Genomic DNA, 16,273 nt, shown 5'->3' on the forward strand with positions numbered 1-16,273 from the left:
TATAACTTTATTATCTATAACCATCTCATCTTGCCCTGTTGTTCCTACTTTCACTGGCAGCAGAAACATACAAATAACAATTAAATATAACTTGATACCTTCCAGCTTAAAACAATGTATGTTGGTCCAAATTGATTTGGAGAGAATATGAATTCATCTCAAAGGTCCAATCCCCAATGAGGGCTATTTCTGCCTTCCCAGTGTTGTGGCTGGATGGAGGGGAAGATGTTCCTGTCTTCAGGGCAGCAGGCAGTGGGGTTTCAGACAAGAACCACACCCAAGGTCTTTGCTGGTCTGTTGCCCACTGATAATCTAGTCCTTTGGGTATTAGGATGTCACGGCCACTCACTGTAGCACTCTCTGGTCCCTGCCAGAGCCTCTTGCAAGAGGTTTCTACACTCAGCAATCTCCCCATCCCAACCTCAGCCCTATTTAGTCAACCAGTCCTGTCACCACATCTGGATCCCCCTTGGGTCCCAAAAATTCTCAGCTGCCTTTGCTGTACCAAACGGGAGAAATATGGGCTTTGAGGACTTATTTCTGGCCCATCAACTTAGATTCTTCAGATATTCTTAAAGTATCACCAGAGCAGCCCCGTGCTCAGCATCATGTTGAACACAATACCTACATGGTTTGGGATTCTCCTATGAAGCATTTGAGAAGCTTTGAGTAAGTCCCACACCAGGCATTTCCTAACATTTCTGGGTGTTCCCTGCTGCCCCCTACTCAGCCCCATGCCAAGGTTCATCCCTCAAGAGAAAGCCAAATCATTCCTGTCTGACCTCTTTGCCCTGTTCTCCTACTTCTCCCTCTCCTTTGTGATGGGGTTGTGCTATAGTCATTTCATCTGCCTTCAAACCCTATAGTTTACAAAAGTGTTCTCAAATAACATTTTCAAAATATCATCCCCATATTCCTTTCATTTTTCTCATTTATCCATTCATTCACCTACTGTGGCCCACATTATTCCATAAAAGAGTAGTCGGGACTAGTGTTATAGTGCTATATAGATGTCATGATTAGAGTAAAAGAGAGGATTCTCTTCATTTATTGAACAACTGTTTACTGAGTGCTTACTGGGGCTCATGTTCTTTAGCATATAAGAAGGGCAGTTGGAGAAACCTGCTCTCTTCTCATAAGAAGCTGAGCCCAGAAGAGAAGGTGGTCATATTGAAAAAGGAACTAAGGCATATAACTGTGAGGGGTAAGGTGAGGAGTTCTAAGGTGATATATGGGATGCAGCTCAGGGCACACCCCACCTTCCATCTCCCTCATTTCCATTTCACTTTCCCCAATACCCCCACTCCTGCCCCCACAAACACTTTTCACATAACCACTCTGGGAGCCCTTGCTTCGGTCATGGGAAATTCTTCCAGCCAAAGTAAGTTAAGGAATAATGAAGATAAGGAGGGAGAGGTTGGTCTGTAATCCTAGCAGGTGAGTTGGTTGGAACTCAGGGCAGTAAAAGAGGCCAGCAGGGAGAGACAAGTTGCTAGAACAGAAAGAGTTGAGCACTGAAAATAGCCATGAATCTCAGTCAGAAACGTTAGGGAAGCAGAGAAGACAAATTTATTCTCCTTTATAATTCAGACTGGGCCAGCCTCCCTCCAGACACTTTAGGATTAGAGAAGAGGGAAATTTCCGTCCTTTGGGAAGACAGGGAGGTGGGCCTTTATAGCCCTATAAGTTTCTCCTTTTGTGAACTTTTCTTGTCAGAATTTACTATAAAAATTTTCACGTCATCTATGAAACTCAGAAAGACAAAAGGATTTGGTGTTTTCACTCAATTTCAAAAAATAGAACAAGGTGGGGGATAAAAATTCAATGTGGAAGTTTAGAATGGTTAAATCAGAAGATAAAAATGCTACACTTGTCCTTATCACTTACAGAGGAAAGGAAAATAGACTTTTCCTTTATAGAATGTTCCCTCAGGGGAAAAATGTCCCTAAAGCAGAGAAAAAAGCAGAGAATTGACTCTGATTAAGAGAAATTAAAAAGGCATTCTTTTAATCCTTGTCTAGGAATCAAACAAGCCTTGAAAATAACCCACTACACTGATAATTACCAGTTTAGTGAGACAAACGCTTTCTTCCCAGGCACCTTTAGACTAAATACCCCAGAGAGAGCAAAATGAATTGAGATAAGAAATGAAACTAGAGTTCCTTAAATTTCATGCTTTTTGTAGACAGAGTTTGGGAATCCATGAAGATCTTTTCCCACCCCCAAAAAGTTAACCACATAGACTGAGGGGTTGAGTCACCATAAATCAAAATAACCTTTAGAAAACAAACTCAGCATGCAAAGCCATAATTATCTCAAGTTGCATTCTTACCAGCAAGTGGTTTTTACCAAAGAAATTGGAGATGCTAAGGCTATCACCAAAGTGATCAACTTTTAAAAATCATCAATCAGACAGAAAATAATTCAAAATTTCAGAGCAGTGATTTTGAACTTTTCTGTTTAAAAATCTGGGGAGGAGGAGGATAGCAATAATTTAGAGAAATTATAAAATAACATTCCTGTCTTTTGAATTAACCAGCCAGAATTATTTGCCATTTCTTCTTTTCCATTATTATTATTTACCTTATATTTCATTCTTTTTTTATTTTAATCAAGATGCATTTTGTTGTTAAAAGAAAACAATCCAGAAGTCCACTCGAGTTGGTCCTAAAAGGGGTTTCATCCTAAGGAATTAGGGCATCTGCCGAATCCAAGGGCAGAAACACCGATGGCCTGTACAGGGGCCTGGGACACCAATAGGAACCAAGCAGGATTCTGTCTCCGTCTTTCTCAGGCACCGACATGGATCCTTTGTCAGATCCTTTCTACATTCCCCCTTTCTTTCCACAGTGTAGGTCAACACACTTCCTTACTAATTAGTCACATGTCCCCAGAGGTCTGCTCGAAATGGCAGTTTCATATTAGAGTCCACATCAGCATGTAAGCCTAGCTAATTCAAATCTTGGTCCCAACTCAAAATTACAAAGAGAAGGAATCTAACTGGCCAGCAATGATCAAGTATGCACTTCGGGTCCACTCCAAACTTGGAGTGGGGAGTGTGTGCTGAGGGTCACGTGACCTGCCGCCAGCTCAGCAGGAATGAGACTGCCCCAGATGAAAGCCTGAAAAAGCCTAGGCAGGTGGAAAGAGCCACATGAAGGAGAGGTGAGTGAGGAAGGGTTGGCAACCTCTCAGAGCACTTGTGTTACAACCAGGGCTTAGATGTTTTATCCTCCAAGAGAATGTTACCTAATGGTAAAAGAAGAGCAGAGAAATGCCTTTTTAGCTTTTTTTTTTTTTTTTGAGAGACAGAGGGAGAAGCAGAAACAGAGCAAGAGGAGAGGAAGAGAAAGAATCCCAAGCCTGTGCAGAGCCTGATGCAGGGCTCCAATTCACAAACCATGAGATCATGACATGAACTGAAACCAAGAGTGGGATGCTTAACCGACTGAGCCACCCAGGGCCCCTCTTTTTAGCTTTTTAAATAAGTGTTTCTTTTTATTCCTCAAAGGGTATTGCGTGTTGTCTCTCACAACATTAAGGCATTAAGCGGTGAGTACTGAAAAAATAAAGAAAAGGCAAGCTAAAATACATTTCAGGGAAATATTCAAGAATATCAGTGATTTTTCAGTTTGCTTTTGTTTTCTGAACCTGTGTCAAAGGACTTAAAGTTCTAACATCTCTCCTCCAGATGACTTAATTTAATTAGTAATCTAGAAGAAGAGGATATAAATATTATTGGGTATGTACCAGAACTGTATTCAAAGACCCACAACCAGTTGGGACTTCTTTCTACCAGTTAGTAACCTGGGGCTTTGGACTAGAGAGGAGACACTGCAGAGCCAAGATGGCAGTGATGGCTAAACCCCCAAACCCAAGAAGACACCCCAGCCTCAGCTTAGCCCATTCCTTCAGCAACCCACAGAGGCTCCAGGTTTCTGTCTTTGACAGTAGAAACACTTGCCTGATGCAATGTTGGCTCATTATTTTAAAACTTTGGAAATACAATTTTCTGTAGTCAAACTTCAAATAGTTATGGTGAAATCTGTCAATGGAACATTTAATCAGTATTTATTTAACACCTACTCTGTGTCCAACCCTATGTTGTGTGTTAAAGCCCTGTGCCATGTGCCTGGCTCATGCCAGGCATGAGCTTATAACCTAGCAGGTACTACAGATTCTACATATTAGAATCTATAATTAGATGCCCAAACTGGTGCAAAGAGCTTATGTTCTATATGACTTTGGTAGCTCGGCCGAATTCTCTTTTGGGTTCTTTATTGTATTCCCTGGAGGCCACTGCAGAAGAAAGTGATAAGTATTTTTGCCGTAAAGTGACTAATGTTAAGAGAGATACAAGAAAAAAGGTCCTGACTATCAAAAGAGAAGGGGAGAAATTCACATTATTTTTCCCTTTTCTTACCTCTTACAGCTTCTCCAGAAGGCAGGCCCATTCACTGTAACTGCACAACACACAGGAGGCTGAAACTCAGAGGAAGCCTCATTTTTCTGGATAGAGGAATCAGTAACCAGGACCTAGAGCTGGGGAATATGGCTAAAATCTCAGAAAGGGGTTCCCTAATTCTGTATATGAATTGACACAAGTCCTGTGATCTCCCTCAGGAGAGGGCCTTGAGAACTGAGTTATGAGATAAACTATAACCCAGTTCCAGACTAACCCTGGGTGGCCAAGAGCAGAGACCCCACCCAAAGCATGGCAAAGCCTTTGAAGTCTGTGCTGACATTGGAACCACCACTGAAAGAAGGTGAGACAGAATTGGCAGTCTGAACCTCATGGGCTCACTGCCTCGTAAAACAAAATAAAGCAAAAAAAAAAAAAAAAAGACATTCTCCAGATGATTTTAACAGGACACAGAGTCTTGCCACATAATATTCTGAATGTCAGAGGTGGGACTAGGGTGAGGTAAATGAAATATTTGCTTTGGGTGCAAAATTTAAAGGAGAGCAGGACCAAAAGACTCAGTGATCAAGATAAATGATATTTTAACACAATATCTTAAAAAGTCAAAATTGATGCAAAAACTTCCATGATGGACAAAATATAAAAATTTTAACTAAAGACAGAATCAGTATTATTAATTTTTCCTTTTGTAGGGATCTCTAATATGGCTCAGCAGAGCACCATTACTGATGCTGGAAGCAATTTGGAAAGGAGCCCCTTCATGTAGTCTATATGGTCAGTATCCCAAAGTCCGAGGCAGAACAGAGAGGGATGGAAAGTAAATTCAGACAGAAAAACAGAACATATCCAGGACACCAGTATTGCTGACTCAAGTACTGCAGCCACCATATATCACAAAAGTGGACAGGTGAGCCTCTGAAAATGAGGATATGTTGAAAGGGTTTACAAGGAGCAGTTGGACTCCCTTGCTCTACCCAGCAGGAAACCAGAGCTCCCAAGGAATTAAATTAAGAAAATAGGACTAAGGAACAAAATGCAGTTGATGAAAGGGAGGATTAAATTAAAATCTGCATACTAAACCATGGACATTCCCACCAGAAAATTGCAATCTCCTTTCTCTCTGCACCCTGGTCTAAGAATACGAACAGAGAGGCTTATCAAACATTGACTTATCTCCCATCCTCAACAGTAGACTAGATATTTCATCTTAGGAAGAACCCAAGAGCCCTAAAGAAAAGACCTGAAGATATCAACTTCAGTGGTGGTAAAACATGTCTACAGATTATTTAGCATTTATCCCATCGAGAAGTGGAGTCCAATTTCCTTCTCTTTGACCATGGGCTTCCTTAGTGGCTCCCTCATAGTGACTACAATGTTATAGAAGTGACGCTGCAAGATTTCCCAGACTAGGTCAGAAGAGAACATTCCTACAGTTGGTAGGAATTGGAGTTGGTAATGAGATTTCTCTTTATAGATCACTCCAGTTAATCAATTATAAGGGATGATAGAACTAAAATGTCATCACTTTGAAATCCCCAATAAATTAATGGAACAATGGTTACTAAGATCACAAAAAGAAAGACAAGCAGTCATTACGTGCCTCATGATGGGAGTATTTGCCACCACCTACAGGAATGGTCTTGTTCAGGGGACTGAACCTGAATCTGATCAGCCCTCTAAATACAGCTGCCAATCTCCAGAACCACAGCAGACAGAGAAGCTCATTAAACAACAACACAGGGATTCAATCAGCAAAATCCAGACTATGGGCAACTCTACAGGACAAATAACCAGTTTTTCAATGAAAAAAATACAAGGAAAAAAAGAAAGATGAAAAGGGAAGCCTATAGATTAAATGAGACTTAAGAGTCCTGTCAACCAATTGTAATGCCTGGACCTTAGATGAGTCATAACTCCCCCCTCAAAAAATTTAAAAGATAAATAAATTAATAATACAAATAAATAAACAAATGCATGAATGAGACAATCAAAGAAATGTGAACCTTGTGGCCTCTTTGATGTTATTTAAAAACTACTGCTCTTTTTTCAGGCATGATAATGGCATTGTGAGTTTCTTTTAAAGTGTCTTTATCTCTCAGAGACACACATGAAATTCGGAAAAAAATTTGCTTTGGGATGATTGGTAAAGATGCGCAAAGAGGGTGCCATTATGAATGATGCAGTATAAACCAAGAGTTGATGGTTGTTAAGCAAGGGGATGGGCCCCAAGGGGCCATTATACTAGAATGTTCTATTTAATATAAAGTCCTTTTCTCATCTCATGTTTTACAATTATTTAAAAAAAAATAACACTGATGAAGTTCCTAAATGTACAAGCCCCCAACTTGAGGGCTTTGGCACCAAATTTGAACTTTCAAAGAGCGGAAGAGGAAAGGCGCAGAAGCCGAGGAGGAGAAAGGAAACACAAGGTTCTGTGTAGTAATCTCCCTCCTCTCTTGGCTGATTAGCAGCAAGGCACCATTATCTCAAAAGAGTAGGTCAAAGCCAAAGCTCCTGGCAATTAATTGCAAGACTAAGTATTTACTAAATAAAATGTCTATAATTTTATTGTTATTATTCATATTTAGTAAGCAGTCTTTATATTTTATTTGAATAAGGACCTCAGATTTTTTAAGTTTCTTTCTCCAAAGTCATGTGAGTGAAAAGCAGTAGAGCAATACAGTGAACTGTGATAGCTGTATCTGTCTTTCTATCATGACTTCTAGCACCTTAAAGAAACTCTTCCTTGGGGCGCCTGGGTGGCTCAGTCGGTTAACTATCCACTTCAGCTCAGGTCATGATCTCACGGTCCATGAGTTTGAGCCCCACATCAGGCTCTGAGCTGACAGCTCAGAGCCTGGAGCCTGCTTCAGATTCTGTGTCTCCTTCTCTCTCTGCCCTTCCCTGATCATGCTCTGTCTCTCTCTCTCTCTCTCTCTCTCTCTCTCTGTCTGTCACTCAAAAATTAATAAACATTAAAAAAAATTTAAAGAAACTCCTCCTTGACTCCTTGATTCCATGTGGCTACAAACTCAGTGTATATCACAAGAGTGGTCATGAGATGCAGATGCACCAGTTAGACATCCCTATGCACTTAACCACAGAAATTGATCAATATTGGACCCAAACCCCAAAAAGAGTCACTTGGAATCTTTTCAGATATTGGCATATGAGACCATTCTCTTTTTCATGGCTAAACTGGTAAGATGTGAGTCTAGGGCTTCCCATGTCCTTCTTTTCCAAAATATGGAGAAAGTCTGCATACAGAATTAGGCTAAGCAAAGAAGGTGTAAGATTGTTTGAGATCCAGAATCTAATCATGACTGTAGCTTGATCTATCTCCAGACTTCAGAGTTACAGGAACCAAAAAGTTTCTGTTATGGGTAAGCTCATTTAAGTCAGGTTTTAGCCATCTGGGGCCAAAGAACACCGACTAATGGAAGCTTTCCCTCAATTTCAGGATTCCCAGACAACCATGCCACCTCTTAGAAATTTCATCTCGTATCAAAATTAGAGGTCCTTGGAGGTTATTCTAATATGTTGGCACACATTATATTCCTCTGGGCTTTTCAATAGTCATTCACTGAATGAATAATCACTGAGTATCAACCAGGTGTCGTAGACACCTATGTTTTGTCTGTCCAGTAGTCTTCTTTTTGTAGAAACTGCTCCTGCTCTTAGCTTGATCCACAATTGAATAGCTCAGGGTGGACAACTGATCCAAGGCAGCCAATGAGTGAAACCTACAAAATTCCTTAGACTTTTGAATTTGAGACCCAGAGAAAGATGGCCCTATTCCTCTTCAAGGGAGCCAGTCATAAGACTAAAAACTCAGTAACTATCCATGGCCACATTTTCCCATGTAGGAGACTAATGGTCACATAGAGAGAGGAACAGAGAAAGAGAAAGGGTGAGAGCCTTGTCAGCTTTTGCTATTCCTGAACTCTTCCTGAACTCCAGCTATATCCCTGGCCTTGCTAAATTTGTATATTTCAACTTTTCCTGGGATTCTTTATTTTGTGAAACCTAGCTCTAATTGATAGCTATCATTCATTTGTAATAATTTAATGTAATCAGGCGCAATGCCATGGTCACCCCACCCTCAAGATGCTTAAAGGATAATGTGAAGACAGGTACAAAAATGCAGTTGACTTCAGAACAGAGTGATATGCTCTGTGAAGGTAGTGAGCACAGGGCACTATGCAGCCCACGGAAGAGGCACCCAGAAAAGCTTTCCAGGGGAGAAGCCAAGATGGCAGAACAGCATGGAAGTTTTTTGTGTGTCTCGTGTCCATGAAATACAGCCAGCCCAACACTAAACCATCCTGCATACCTAGAAAACTGATTGGATGATTAACACAACAATCTGCACAACCTGAACCACAGAATTCAGCAGGTCCGTGGCATGGAGAAGTGAACTTAGGGAGCTAGAAGCCACAGAGGGCAGGGAGCTGCTTTTGCGGGCAGAGGACAGAGATGGGGGTGGCGGGGTAGAATACGGGAAAAGCAGCCTCCCCAAAAGCAGCTGGAGAGAAAGAGGAAAATTGGAAACAGCCACAGGGTCTAAACTAAAAAGGGAGAAAGGAGAGGGTTTAAATTCCATTAAGACTGTAAACAAGGGGAGTGCATAGTCTGCAACTCAGCAGCTCAATACCTGGTGGTGCTCTGGTGGGAAGGGCGAATCCCCAGGAACAGACTGGGGTCCAGGAGGTTCTTGGGCCACACGGGGAAAAGCAGTTCCACTGCTGGAAGGACATTTGGTAGAGACTGTTGAAGCCACCTGGTCCAAGCAGACCCCAGAAAACAGCCACATTCGCTGGTGCTGGAACAAGGTCGTTAAGGGTGAAGCCTGGTGCTTCACCCTTAACATCTGAGACAAAACTCTGAGAGTATCTGAGACAAAACTCAGGAGAGAGGTACTGCCTGGGGCTTGGTCACGGACAGTGAAGAAATGAGGAGTGGACGAAAGCTGACGACAGAGTACAGATACGCAATTGCTGATCGGGGAGAACAGAGTTCCAATACTAGGGACTGGGTAGCTGGGTAACACCATTTTCACTGCTCCCGTGCATGCACATACACACCTAAAAGCACCACAACACTCCACCCTAGTAGGCTAGCAGCGCCATCTAGTGGAGAATGGAGCCATTACACTAATCCCTGCCCAACTGGGCCAACCTCACACTTCAAGAACACAAGTCTCACTGCCTGCTTAGTTTATGGACTATAAAGCACTTCATAGTCTAACTTCTAGGGGAAAACGAAGTAATTTCAGTCCTATTTCAATCTGATAGCAGGTCTATCTATTCAATTTTCTTTTTTTTTCTCTTTTTCACTTCTTTTTCTTGAATACAGAAAGAAAAAAATCCTTTTTATTTTCAATTTTTATTAAAAATATTTTCTTTACTTTTTTTACTATATTTTTACTTTTATGTAAATTTTTTCAAATTCTATTTTACTTCCATCATTTTATTTTACTCTACTATAGTGTATTCATTTTTCAAATTTTCAAACGATTTCCTTTTTTTCCTCTCTTTTTTCTCTTTTTTGTTTCTTTTCTTTTTTTGAATACAGAAAGAGAAAAAATTCATTTTTATTTTTAATTTTTATTAAAAATATTTTTCTTCAATTTTTTTCTACTATATTCCTTACTTTTGTGTAAATTTTTTCAAATTCTATTTTACTCCTATCGTCTCATTTTAGTCTACTTCAGTGTATTCGTTTTTTCAAGTTCTCAAGTGATTTCCTCCCCCACACTTTTTTCTCTCTAATCTGTCAAACCACTTTCAACACCCAGACCAAAACACACCTAGGATCTAGCATCATTTATTTGATTGTGTGTGTGTAAATTAATTTCTTAATTTAATATTTTTTAATTATAATTTTTTTAATTTTAATTTTTCTACCTCATTAATTACTTTTCTCTCTTCAAAATGACAAAACAAAAGAATTCACCCAAAAGAAAGAGCACGAAGAAACGACAGCCAGGGATAACCAACACAGATACAAGCAAGATGTCTGGACCAGAATTTAGAATCACAATAGTAAGAATACTAGCTGGAGTCTAAAATAGATCGGAATCCCTTTCTGCAGAGATAAAAGAAGGAAAAACTAGTCAGAATGAAATAAAAAATGCTATAACTGAGCTGCAGTCATGAATGGATGCTGTGGCGGCAAGGATGGATGAGGCAGAACAGAGAATCAGCGATATAGAGGACAAACTTATAGAGAATTAATGCAGCAGAAAAAAAGAGGGAGATTAAGGCAAAAGAGCACGCTTTAAGAATTAGAGAAATCAGTGACTCATTAAAAATGAACAACATCAGAATCATAGGGGTCCCAGAAGAGGAAGAAAGAGAAATAGGGGTAGAAGGGTTATGTGAGCAAATCATAGCAGAAAACTTTCCTAACCTGGGGAAAGACACAGACATCAAAATCCAGGAAGCACAGAGGACCCCCATTAGATTCAACAAAAACTGACCATCAACAAGGCATATCATAGTCAAATTCACAAAATACTCAGGCAAGGAGAGAATCATGAACACAGCAAGGGAAAAAAAGTCCCTAACGTACAAGGGAAGACAGATCAGGTTTGCAACAGGCCTATCCACAGAAACTTGGCAGGCTAGAAAGGAGTGGCAGGATATATTCAATGTGATGAATCAGAAAAATATGCAGCCAAGAATTCTTTATCCAGCAAGGCTGGCATTCAAAATAGAAGGAAAAATAAAAAGTTTCCCAGATAAACAAAAATTAAAGGAGTTTGTGACCACTAAACCAGCCCTGCAAGAAGTTTTAAGGGGGACCCTCTGAGGGGAGAAAAGATGAAAAAAAAAAATAAAAAAAATAAAAAAAATAAAAAAAAAAAAATATATATATATATATGAAAAAGAACAAAGATTAGAAAGGACCAGAGAACACCACCAGAAACTCCAACTCTACAAGAAACATAATGACAATAAATTCATATCTTTCAGTACTCACTCTAAATGTCAGTGGACTCAATGCTCTGATCAATGCTCCAATCAATGCTCAAAAGACATAGGGTAACAGAATGGATAAGAAAACAAGATCCATCTATATGCTGTTTACAAGAGACCCACTTTAGACCTAAAGACACCTTCAGATTGAAAGTAAGGGGATGGAAAACCATCTATCATGCTAATGGTCAACAAAAGAAATCCGGAGTAACCATACTTATATCAGACAATCTAGACTTTAAAATAAAAACTGTATCAAGAGATGCAGGAGGGCATTATATCATAATCAAGGGGTCTATCCACCAAGAAAACCTAACAACTGTAAACATTTATGCACCAAATGTGAGAGCACCCAAATATATAAATCAATTAATCACAAACATGAAGAAACTCATTGATACCAATACCATAATAGTAGGAGACTTCAACACCTCACTCACAGCAATGGACAGGTTGTCTAATCAAAAAGTCAACAAGGAAACAATGGCTTTGAATGACACACTGGACCAGATAGATGTAACAGATATATTCAGAACATTTTATCCTAAAGCAGCAGAATATACATTCTTCTCCAGTGTACATGGAACGTTCTCCGGAACAGACCATATACTGGGACACAAATCAGCACTCAGCAAGTACAAAAAGATCAAGATCATACCATGCATATTTTCAGACCACAATGCTATGAAACTCGAAATCAGCCACAAGAAAAAAATCGGAAAGGTAACAAATACCTGGAGACTGAAGAACATCCTACTAAAGAATGAATGGGATAACCAAGAAGTTAAAGAGGAAATTAAAAAGTATATGGAAGCCAATGAAAATGATAACACCACAACCCTCTGGATTGCAGCAAAGGCAGTCATAAGAGGAAAGTATATAGCAATCCAGGCCTTCCTAAAGAAGGAAAAAAGATCTCAGATACACAACCTAACCTTACACCTTAAGGAGCTGCAAAAAGAACAGCAAATAAAACCCAAAAACAGAAGAAGACAGGAAATAATAAAGATTAGAACAGAAATCAATGCTATCGAAACCAAAAAACAAAAAAACAAAAAAACAAAAAAACACTAGAACACATCAATGAAATCAGAAGCTGGTTCTTTGAAAGAATTAACAAAATTGATAAACCACTAGCCATTTGATCAAAAAGAAAAAGGAAAGGACCCAAATAAATAAATCAAGAATGAAAGAGGAGAGATCACAACCAACACAGCAGAAATAAAAACAATAATAAGAGAATATTATGAGCAATTATATGCCAATAAAATAGGCAACTGGAAGAAATGGAAAAATTCCTAGAAACATATACACTACCAAAACTGAAACAGGAAGAAATAGAAAATTTGAACAGACCCATAACCAATAAGGAAATCGAGCTAGTAATCAAAAATCTCCCAAAAAACAAGAATCCAGGGCCAGATGGCTTTCCAGGAGATTTCCACCAAACACTGAAGGAAGAGTTAACACCTATTCTCTTGAAGGTGTTCCAAAAAAATAGAAATGGAAGAAGAACTTCCAAACAAATTCTAGGAAGCCAGAATTACCTTGATTCCAAAACCAGACAGAGACCCCACTAAAAAGGAGAACTATAGACCAATTTCCCTGATGAACATGGATGCAAAAATCCTCAACAAGATATTAGCCAACCGGATCCAACAATACATTAAAAAAATTATTCACCACGGCCAAGTGGGATTTATACCTGGGATGCAGGGCTGGTTCAATATCTGTAAAACAATTAACATGATTCATCACATCAATAAAAGAAAGGACAAGAACCACATGATCCTCTCAACAGATGCAGAGAAAGCATTTGACAAAATACAGCATCCTTTCTTGAAAAAAAACCCTCAAGAAAGTAGGGATAGAAGGAGCATACCTCGAGATCATAAAAGCCATATATGAATGACCCAACACTAATATCATCCTCAATGTTGAAAAACTGAGAGCTTTCCCCCTAAGGTCAGGAACAAAACAGGGATGTCCACTCTCACCACTGTTATTCAACATAGTATTGGAAGTCTTAGCCTCTGCAATCAGACAACACAAAGAAATAAAAGGCATCCAAATCGGCCAGGAGGAGGTCAAACTTTCACTCTTCGCAGATGACATGATACTTTATATGGAAAACCCAAAAGATTCCACCAAAAAACTGCTAGAATTGATTCATGAATTCAGCAAAGTTGCAGGTTATAAAATCAATGCACAGAAATCGGTTGCATTCCTATACACCAACAATGAAGCGACAGAAAGAGAAATCAAGGAAATCGATCCCATTTACAGTTGCTCAAAAAAACCATAAAATACCTAGGAATAAATCTAACCAAAGAGGTGAAAAACTATACACTGAAAACTATAGAAAGCTTATGAAAGAAATTGAAGAAGACACAAAAAAATGGAAAAAGATTCCATGCTCCTGGATAGGAAGAACAAATATTGTTAAAATGTCAATACTACCCAAAGCAATCTATATATTCAATGCAATCCCTATCAAAGTAACACCAGCATTCTTCACAGAGCTAGAACAAATAATCCTAAAATTTGTATGGAACCAGAAAAGACCCTGAATAGCAAAAACAATCTCGAAAAAGAAAACCAAAGCAGGAGGCATCACAATCCCAGACTTCAAGCTATACTACAAAGCTGTAATCATCAAGACAGTATGGTACTAGCACAAAAACAGACACTCAGATCAATGGAACAGAATAGAGAACCCAGAAATGGACACACACATGAATGGCCAACTAATCTTTGAAAAAGCAGGAAAGAATATCCAATGGAATAAAGACAGTCTCTTCAGCAAGTGGTGCTGGGAAAACTGGACAGCGACATACAGAAGAATTAACCTGGACCACTTTCTTACACAATACACAAAAATAAACTCAAAATGGATGAAAGACCTCAATGTAAGACAGGAAGCCATCAAAATCCTCGAGGAAAAAGCAGGCAAAAACCTCTTTGATCTTGGCCACAGCAACTTCCTACTCAACACGTCTCCAGAGGCAAGGGAAACAAAAGCAAAAATGAACTATTCAGACCTCATCAAAATAAAAAACTTCTGCACAGCGAAGGAAACAATCAGCAAAACTAAAAGGCAGCCGACAGAATGGGAGAAGATATTTGCAAATGACATATCAGATAAAGGGTCAGTATCCAAAATCTATAAAGAACTTCTCAAACTCAACACCCAAACAACAAATAATTCAGTGAAGAAATGGGCAAAAGACATGAATAGACATTTCTCCAAAGAAGACATCCAGATGGCCAACCAACACATGAAAAAATGCTCAACATCACTCATCATCAGGGAAATACAAATCAAAACCACAATGAGATACCACCTCACACCTGTCAGAGTGGCTAACATTAACAACTCAGGCAACAACAGATGTTGGCAAGGATGCAGAGAAAGAGGATCTCTTTGCATTGTTGGTGGCAATGCAAGCTGGTGCAGCCACTCTGGAAAACAGTATGGAGGTTCCTCAAAAAATCAAAAATAGAACTACCCTATGACCCAGCAATTGCACTACTAGGCGTTTATCCAAGGGATACAGGTGTGTTGTTTCGAAGGGACACATGCACCCCCATGTTTCTAGCAGCACTATCAACAATAGCCAAAGTATGGAAAGAGCCCAAATGTCCATCGATGGATGAATGGATAAAGAAGATGTGATATATATAGATATATATAGATACACACACACACACACACACACACACACACACACACACACAATGGAGTATTACTCGGCAATTAAAAAGAATGAAATCTTGCCATTTGCAACTACGTGGATGGAACTGGAGGGTATTATGCTAAGTGAAATTAGTCAGTCAGAGAAAGACAAAAATCATATGACTTCACTCATATGAGGACTTTAAGAGACAAAACAGATGAACATAAGGGTAGGGAAACAAAAATAATATAAAAACAGGGAGGGGGACAAAACCTAAGAGACTCACAAATATGGAGAACAAACTGAGGGTTGCTGGAGGGGTTGTGGGAGGGAGGATGGGCTAAATGGGTAAGGGGCACTAAGGAATCTACTCCTGAAATCATTGTTGCACTATATGCTAACTAATTTGGATATAATTTTTTTTTAAATAATAATAAAATTAAAAAAAAAAGCTTTCCAGAAGCCATGCTACTGTGGGGACTGAAGGACAATGGCGGGGCTAGACCAGGGAATCTCAACCTCAGCACTACTGACACTTGTGGGGCTGATAATTCTCAGTTGTAGGGGGGCCTTCCTGTGACTCATAGGATATTTAGCAGCATTCTTGGCCTCTACCCACTAGATGCTGGTCGCACCACCACCAGCAGTGGCCATACAAATAAAAAATGTCCACAGACAGTGCCAAATGTCCCACAGGGGGCAAAAAATTATCGTTTCTACCCAATGTCTTCATAATAACCATAGAGGGAGGGGTGTGCTGCATGAAATGCAGCCAACATAAAATAATGACTGCCTTATGGAATAACAATGTGATTTCCTCATAAAAGGTATCCTTTGTGGCCAAATGTTGACAGCCTGCTTGCAACTTAAATTCCTCAAGCAGTTCCTTGGAGCATGCCTTGGGAAATATGTTGACACATTCTTGTTTCTGTAGGATGAATCCCTTGGCCACCAAGTCCTGCTGTGAACCACTTCCCTCTGAAGAGGCTATTGTGCCTTTGCTGTAGATGATTAAAATTTCTCCATGGAGGAGCCCTGCTGCCCATTTACAAAAATAACGTCAACAGCCCAATTTTCACAATCCTGAAACATCATCATGGCAGCATCAGTGATTCTGGTTTGGGGTATGGTGCAGAAATATTATGGAATGCCTCCATTTGTTTCTCAGAAATCGCAGCCAAAGGCCACTCGCA

This window comes from Panthera tigris, chromosome B2 (genome assembly GCF_018350195.1).
Source record: "Panthera tigris isolate Pti1 chromosome B2, P.tigris_Pti1_mat1.1, whole genome shotgun sequence".
Taxonomy (NCBI): domain Eukaryota; kingdom Metazoa; phylum Chordata; class Mammalia; order Carnivora; family Felidae; genus Panthera; species Panthera tigris.